Here is a 9084-nt window from a genome sequence, read left to right as displayed (position 1 = left end):
ATAATTTCTCATAGTGCTTCCAAATACCAAATAAGTACCTAGAAAATAAACGTCCATAAAAAATATCTGATTAAAAAATTTAAAAGTTTTATTTTTAAAGAGGGGAAAAATTAAACTTTCTTCCAAAATACGGCTTGAAATAAAAATCTACTTCTTGACTTTATTTAATTTGTACAATATTGTATAGGTAAGTATAATTGTTTTCCCAGAAACCATGGAATTTTGAAAACAATTTGTAAAATAAGTAAAGTGATAAAAGAAAATTATTATTTTTAGAAATTAACACATTTTAATAGGTTTGTATTTTAGAAAAACTTTCAACAGCATTAGATTATAAGTATAGGATATTAAGATAGACAGTTATATATATTTATTGTATGTTTATTTCTGCAACTATTATAGGCATTATAGTTCGTAGAATTTATTATGTTTATGAATTTATAATATATTAGACTTGTTGTATGCGTCGGAAAAAGAGAAGCCTATTTAATTAAAATAATTTAAATTTTACAATATATCATAATCGTATTAATATAACCATATTGTATAATAAACATCGTCTCGGTCGTACGGTCACGTGGCGTACGACGTTTTGGTCCAATCGCGGAAGTCGGATGTATATCACCCCTCATTATTTTGCTTGGCATTCGACCGCAACGATTTAATTTTAAACTTTTTTCAGAACGTGTTCCGTACGTGGTTCACATCATAAAATCGTCACCTCGGTTAAGTATTTTGTTGAACTGCATCAAATACTTCAGCGGAACAGCATTCAGTACATAATATACTCATAAAAAGAGTTAAATCATATCTATGAACGACGATCGTTTAAATTTTATGAACATAGGTAGGTACCTACTAAACATTAAAACACAGTAAATGTTACAACATTATTAAGTTATAAGGAAATAATGTATGGGGGGTTCCCAGAACAAAAGCAGATAGAAAGTTATTTGTGTTTGTTTATTTTATATTTAAAACTTAAATAAATACAATATTAATATAATAATTACTCGATAATAGTTTATATGTATTTAAAATATTCAATATTAATACATTGGTATAAAATTCTTCTTATGTCTATGGTATAACACTACTATAACATACTTCTAATGTTCAAATAGTATTTCATAATACATTTAGTTCTTATACAATGTTGCATTAATACCTGCATTATAAAATAGGTAAATTAAATTGTTTTAAACATAATAATATATTACATCAGAACCGGATTAAGGAGCATAACGAAAATGTGTGTCCAGAGCAGCGAAATCCTAAATCGCCACTGAGGATCGTCCGATCGTGAGTTAATTCTATGGCAATCGATGTAGTGAACAACTGTAATGTATTGCAGTATAGCTATTATTGACAAAAAAACATTAGTATAAACGTGCTGGCTGTATAATATCGAATTTATCGATTATAAATAATAACGAATTACTTAAGATATCGTGTTTAGACAACTATCTAATAGGTACCATCAATTCTTTGGGTCTATCAGTATAATACTACTCAGTATTGATTTTCTTAGTTATTCTTTTGCTATATTGTTCCAGTTTCTCGAACTTTTCTCGTTTTCTTGGCGCTCGGACTCGGTGTTATAGATATTTATATTTCGATGTAAGCCACGCCGACGATGCTTTCAAGTAGAAAGCAGTCTCGAGCAGTCCACAAGTCTACGACGTAAGCCCACGGTGAAGAACGAAACGCATAAAATCAGGTACGATATATATTATTATTATTTTTTTTTTAAAAATATTTAGTAATAATATATTGTTATAAAGTTTTATAATTTTTTTTTACAACTTTCACATCATTTTGGCAAAAATCAGAACTTATATTATTAATTTATATGATGTGATGGCCACGTTCGTAATTGCGTGAGTACATTCGCCGTAACATAGCTGGATATATGAGGTATAACATTATAATGTGCATTGTGAATTTAAATGATTTAAGTTGGTTGATTATTTTATGTCATTGGAGTATAATATACGTACCTAAACTGTTATTTAATGACCCAAAACCAGCAATAATTATTATTACTATTGTATTTTATGACATTATTAACCATTAAATTAACTTATTTGCAGTTAAAATGTATATAACTACAGTAAAAGACTATTCGTCTGTGCGCCTAGGTACACGCATTTAAACGTAGGTACATATTTGTATTAAAATATAATATATATATGTATTATGACACGTCACTCTCAGTCTTCAACTATTTACTCGTTTACTTTATGTTGTTATCTTTTTTAAAATAATTAAATACTTCGTTAACAGATATAAACTAAAAAGAGATGCATCACATTTTTATTAGATAGGTATTTAAAAGGTAATTATTTAAATATACAGTTTGTAATCATGCTGAAGTGGCTGCACAATACGTTTGCTGGTTTTCCGAGTTGATATTTGAGAATGATCTCGTGTTAGTAATTGAAAATTGAAATCGAAAACCTATTTTTACATATTTTTCTGAACACGAGATTAGTGGAGCTTTAATTATACCAAATTGAAAAGTTCTTAAATAGTTTCGTTAATTGAATGGATTTCTCGTACGTCTAGTTACAACAATTAATAGAGACGGAATAGACTTAAGACACAAATAACTGAAGACAGATTATGTATCTTTCTGATCTGCATTCCTCGACGACGCGTCAAACGTTTTGTGCGTTTAGACTTTTGACGCAACGTCACTGCCGTCTAATACTTCGCGTCATCACTCTCCAGACACTGTATTTTACCTAAATGTTCTCTTCCAAAATCAAACTTTTATTTTGATAATTTGTCACACGATTTTCTGGGTATTTGACGATGGGTGCGTGAGCGGTGCAATGGTGCATATATACGCAGATGTGGTTCTTTACTGTTTTTGACAAGTCTCGAGAGGAGATGGCCAAAAATATTTAACGTAAACATAATATATAGTCACATGAGAAGTGATTTTATGTGCTTTAGAGTCTATACTCTATATATAGAATATTTATAAATCAATGAAATCATTTTTATTTAAAACTATCTGTACGTGTAAATTGAACAAATATAAAAAACAGCACTTATTATAATATCTTGGCTTAACAAGCAAATAAGCGACAGAGTACCTAGCTTTATGAACTAATTCGCGATGAAATGGGAAAACCACCTATGGTGGATTGGATAAGCACTTGTTAAATTAAATATGATAAAATATTTTAAAATACCTACTAGGTGTATTATTTAAAAAATCAATGAAAGTATTTAGTGAAATGTATGAATGTTAAATTAAAAAAGGGGGAAAATAGGTAACCACTCTGATGTACAGCAAGTGTCGAATACGGGTGACTCGTAACTGTAAATTGTAATGTATGTGTTAAACTTTAAATTTGAATTCAATGATAAATAAATGCATGTATGAAAAACGATATTGAGCGAAAATGGTCTGCAGTCAGCCTATATTACTATATTACTAAGTACATTGTGTGATATATTGATATTAAAGTAATTGATTTTATACTATTAGTTTAATAGTATTAGTAATACAGTAGGTAGACTTATTTTTTAATGAAGACGTTGCGTTTGAAAATGTCATTGTATGTAATGGGTATAATAAATAATAATATACGTTAAAAGTTTCAAATTCCCGTAAAAAATATTTTTAGATTACAATAAGATAACTAAAAATTGTTATTTTTTGTTTAAATTAGTAGCTATAAAATGTTGTCCAAATTTGAAAAAAAAAATTAAAAAAATTACTAAACAAAATATAATATTTTAAAATCTATGGGAAATATTGAAACATGGAAAAAAATTAACTAATTAAGTTAGAAGTTAATTTTAAAAAAGAAACATGTTTTCTAACTTAGTTAAAAGTTACTTAACTTTTTACTTGTTAATGTTCAGCTTAATAAATTAATAAATATGTTATATTATTATATATTAACATTAGGATAATAATATAATATTTTTATGTTTTTGCATAGTTGAACTTATAATAATATTATGTAGTCAGCTGACTTATGTAAAAGGTTTCTAAGTTGTATTATTAAATTATAATATAATGTACGACATAACAATATATTATACTATGACTATACTGAACTTACAAACACAAACGATTGGTACTAGATTGGATTCGAAATTTTAAATTTATTTGCTGGGGTCATGCCAGCAAACCAATTTGAAAATATTTGAAAATTATTACTTACATAATTTTTAAATAAATTGGTCAAGGTGGGGGGCCCGGAAGATAACTCACTCATGTTTACGGGTCGACCTATATTTAATTTTTAGTTAGCAGTTTGTGTGTAGCTTTGGTTTTGTGATGGGGTCTCCACTCACTTTAATATTATAAATATAATGTAAGTACTTATACTTGACATAAAACCCGTAAATCAGGTCCTGTGTATTCGGTTTTTTTTTTAAAATTCAGATTTAAATTTGCATTACCTGAAGCAGGTTACAGGTATTAATTTTATCATTATTCTAACGGGGATAATAATAATTATGAAAATAATCATTTACCTTATACAGCAGTGCTTAGACTTGAATTAAACTAGAGTCTCGTGGTATAGTTGAACTAAACTCACAGTTTGGGGCATTTGTAAATTGTAATAAAGTACTTATAGTAGATGAGTACCGTCCGACCATTCCATCCACGGCCATGGGCACTTGGCAATCGATCACAGCAGTAACAAGTATTTATTCAGTTTAGCGTAATACTGTAATAGTAAATAAAGTTACTATAAATTCATATTATTCATTAAAACACCATACTGTAATTAGTATTGATAGTAAAAGATTTATTCCATGTATAGTCAAGAATTTCAATTAAATAAGAAGAAGAATGTGTACAAAAGTATTTTATGAATAAAAATGTCTTCAAAGGTCGTTGCGTTTTTGTTGGCCCGCAGCAATATTGGATATCACAATATTCGTAGTCCTTGAAACAGTATCATAACTGTCAAGGTTTTCACGTGCCTTACAATAAAATCGTGTTCTGTTATTTCATATATTTGAAGTTGTACACTTGTATAACGTATATGTTACTGTATTGCACGACCAACAAAGTCCTAAAAAACAAAAGCCACAATCAATAAAGTTTTTTTCCTGTTACGAAACTATTATTCAATGAAATGTGTTGTTTTTTATATATTATATTACTTAATATATTATTAAAATATTGTATAAATTAATACATTACCTACATTTTTTTTAATTAATATTTATAAAACCAACAATATATTAATATACTTGTATAGCATAATAAGAAAATATGAAGATAGAATTTGTGCAATTAAAACCTGAATTGTATGAGAACGGATGCCAAACGGTGATAGAAGCGAATATGATAAAATATAATATTACCTACCTACCTATTTATTAAAATTCACTGGTGAGTTAAAAATAATATCTTATAAATTATAATAATCACCACGCGAGTATGCGACTTAATAGTTAACTTTAAAAGTTGGGTCTAGGTGGCCCTTGGGTAATGGATAATGATGTTTTATTCCAAAATATTAAACAAATGTACATACAAAAACGCCCTTTGAGAAAAATAATGTGTTTTTTTACTACTTATATATTATTGCACTAGTGCACTACATTAATATTTATTTTTCACGGCCGTATAAATAAATATTTGTTAGCAAGTAGACAAGACAAATTAGTGAACAATTTAATTTATTATTATGTGTATACTGTATATTATACTATTTAGATAGGTATACATAATACATATTATATAATAATGTACCGTATTATTACAGTATAATATACAGTTTACAAGTCATGAAAAATGTTGATGACATTGCACCAAGTTTTTATACAAATAATACTCTATTATTTTTGATGCCCACTCTTTAATTGTAATTTTTATGTTAATTTTATGCAAATATTCTATACGCTTATAGTATTTTCATTATTTAGTGTTAAGTTGTAAGTCTTTCGGGGAGTGTGAAATGTTACTGTTACTTAATATTATATTAAAACGAGCGTAGGTGTTTCATAATTTGATTCTTAATAAATATCTGAGTCATACGTTTCACCTATATGATATATTATATATGACGAGTAAAACAACTCGATACAGTTTTAATAGATTACAATAAAAATAAAAACCAGAAAATCAATTAGTATTACTCATTAGTCATTATTATTAATATTTGTTTTGTTCTTTAAATAATATATAGAAACACCACTTCACTCTTTGTGGCTTCAAATGCGTATTATTTAATATACATCTGATTTATATTTTTCAACAAAAAAATTACTGTAAATTGTATCGACGGTCATAAACTTATAAGTTTTTAACACTCAAAGGGCCACAGCTCACAACATTCCGAATAATTACGCGAATAATAAGTCATATTTCTCATAAATACTAAAACATTATATTATCTAATTACATTAATCTAATCTTACAATCAGTTTTTTCTCCAAAAGTTCTAACTAAAGTATTATAATTTATAGAGCAGTATAATAAAAAAATATAATAAATAAAGTTAATTACGATTTACGTTACATTGCAATTACACACACATAATAGTATTAAAAGTTATATATAGGGATGACTTTATTTTCTATTTTTTTTTTTAAACAAATGTTGGACAATAAGTTTAATCGTATGTATTGTGGTAGTAGTTAGTATTATACTATTATATTATATTATTATATTACGTAGGTAATATACGCATTTAAAATGTGATTTAATATTGAACAAATACCAATAAATATTGACTAAACAAACTATAAGTAAAAGACAAGTAATGATAATAATATTGTCTGACGAACAAAATCAAATTAAATTTGATAAATGTAATAACTACTTAAAAATCATATTTTTCAATTTTTCTAAGAGTTCCTTCATTTTATTTATTTAAACAAACATCACGAAATTTATTAACCGAGTAAATTACGTGAGATGACGTGATTTAATAAAAATTATAAGCCAACTGAATACCTAATTAAATAAAATTATTTTTTTTTAATATTTCTATGAGTATCTATCCAGTAGTTAACCTCGGAGCCTTAAGCGAATATAATATATTATACAAAATAATATTGCAGGCTGATTGTATAAAGATTAAAGATATATATTTTATATTATATCGGAATATTATAGTAGATCAAACTTCAAAAAAAGTTTATACATCATTATCTTTTATTAAACGATCACTATAATATAATAGTCTCGTTAGTCGTTAGCCGTAAGAAATAATGTGTTGAAAATAATGTACATACTTCCCTCTAAAATAATTATAGACTATAAAGTAGTATATGTTTTCGTCGAGCGTTAAATACTTGTCTCGGGTTTTTAATACTGGTTAGTAGTCGGGAAGTCTATCTAGAAGTCGAAACTAAAATCGATTTTCCTACACGACATACGAATCTCATGTTATTATAAAATATGCTCCTTAAACCTCTTTCACTTTTGCTAATTATTTATTTCACTTTTATTTTTTTGCACAGAACCTACGCAGAACTTATCAAACTATATCGTGTATGATAATACAATTATGTCGGACAAGAAAAGACCTACGTTACCTAAATACAACTCGGGCGCCGGTAAAAGTATCAAAATCGTAATGCGTACTATATAATATCCGACTAAACTAGTCACTCAACTAGTTGACGACGGCCGATGTTTGATGAGATAATTGCGGAGAAAACCCGGACCAATCATGACTAGGCGCAAACCGATATAGGTACCTGCGAGAGCTTTTGTAATGAATATCCAATAGGTACACAATATGGGCTATAGGCATCATGTCGTATAACTATTTTAACGATTGCAATAATATTAGTAATTACCGAAAGTACCTACTTAGAAAGCAGTGACTGAAATCAAAACCGTAGATCGAAAACAAGTACTGCACTGCACCTGACGCAGTGTACGCCGCCGTACCCAGCATAATATAAACTCATAAAAATCTACTAGTAATTTCTACGCATAATAATATTATGAAACGACGAGTCGTAAAAAATATAATGTGTTCGTGGACGAAAAAACGCGTCAAATCGTGAACGTTTGAAATATTGTCACGCGCAGTGTAAAAATACTTAAACCATGGAATAGACTTAAGCTTTATACTATTTTAACACATGATTAATACAAACACAACAATAATATTATTCGAGAGTCGCCGTGACAGCAGATCGAGCGTCTAGACGAGCGCACCCGGCGTGTTGGCTAGTGTCCACGTGCACGTCCGGTGTTTATTATTATTATTATTATACGCGATTAATACATATTCTTGATATTCTGTCGCAGTGTCGTGTAATTGATATGACCAAACGGGCGGAGCAGAAGAAGAAGGGTTAACATCACAAAAAATTTGTAGGATTATTGGGATTTGAAAAATAGAGTAGAACGTGCGTAGGTAGATACTGCGATGTGTAGACCAGTCGAGTATGCGCACCCCACTCCCCGGGTAACGTCATCAATAACAGCTCTTTTCAATCATGTTCTGTATACAATATAATATGTTATTCGATTTTTGTATCCCATCCTTTTGTATGTACATATTTCGATTTTATTTTTAAAGCAAACGTTTGTTTCTATATGTTGCTTAAGCATTTGAATAGGCCGACATTAAAAAAAAAAAATTAATAGACGGTTAGATTATTAATGAAACTGTAACCACATGATCAATGATCATTATCTGTTATGTATTTTCAATATTATTAACTATCTACCTATCATTTACTACACGATTTTGTCAACATTTAAACATTTTATTTTCGATGAATTCTAAATAGAAATTAATTATAGTTTAGCATAAGTAATATTATTTATGATTGTCTTCTCTTCGGACGTCTGGTCTACAAAATCCATTCAATTCCATATAATAAAACAGTAAATAATATTATAATATCAATTTCCTAGTTCAAGCCAACCCGGTAGGGCAGGCATAATGCGGTGAAGTGTATAATTTATACTTCCTCACTGCGAATAATATAATAAGAAATAGCGGTATAAAATATTATGTGTAGTGTCTGAACAAAACGGGATTATTATGGATTTTTTCTGTGGGGAAGGAGGCGGATACAGGGGTCTAGGTACCAAAACAGGGTGAAAAAAGTAAAATTCCGATCGTCGCG

This window comes from Acyrthosiphon pisum, chromosome A3 (genome assembly GCF_005508785.2).
Source record: "Acyrthosiphon pisum isolate AL4f chromosome A3, pea_aphid_22Mar2018_4r6ur, whole genome shotgun sequence".
Taxonomy (NCBI): domain Eukaryota; kingdom Metazoa; phylum Arthropoda; class Insecta; order Hemiptera; family Aphididae; genus Acyrthosiphon; species Acyrthosiphon pisum.
This window is presented reverse-complemented; position numbering follows the sequence as displayed.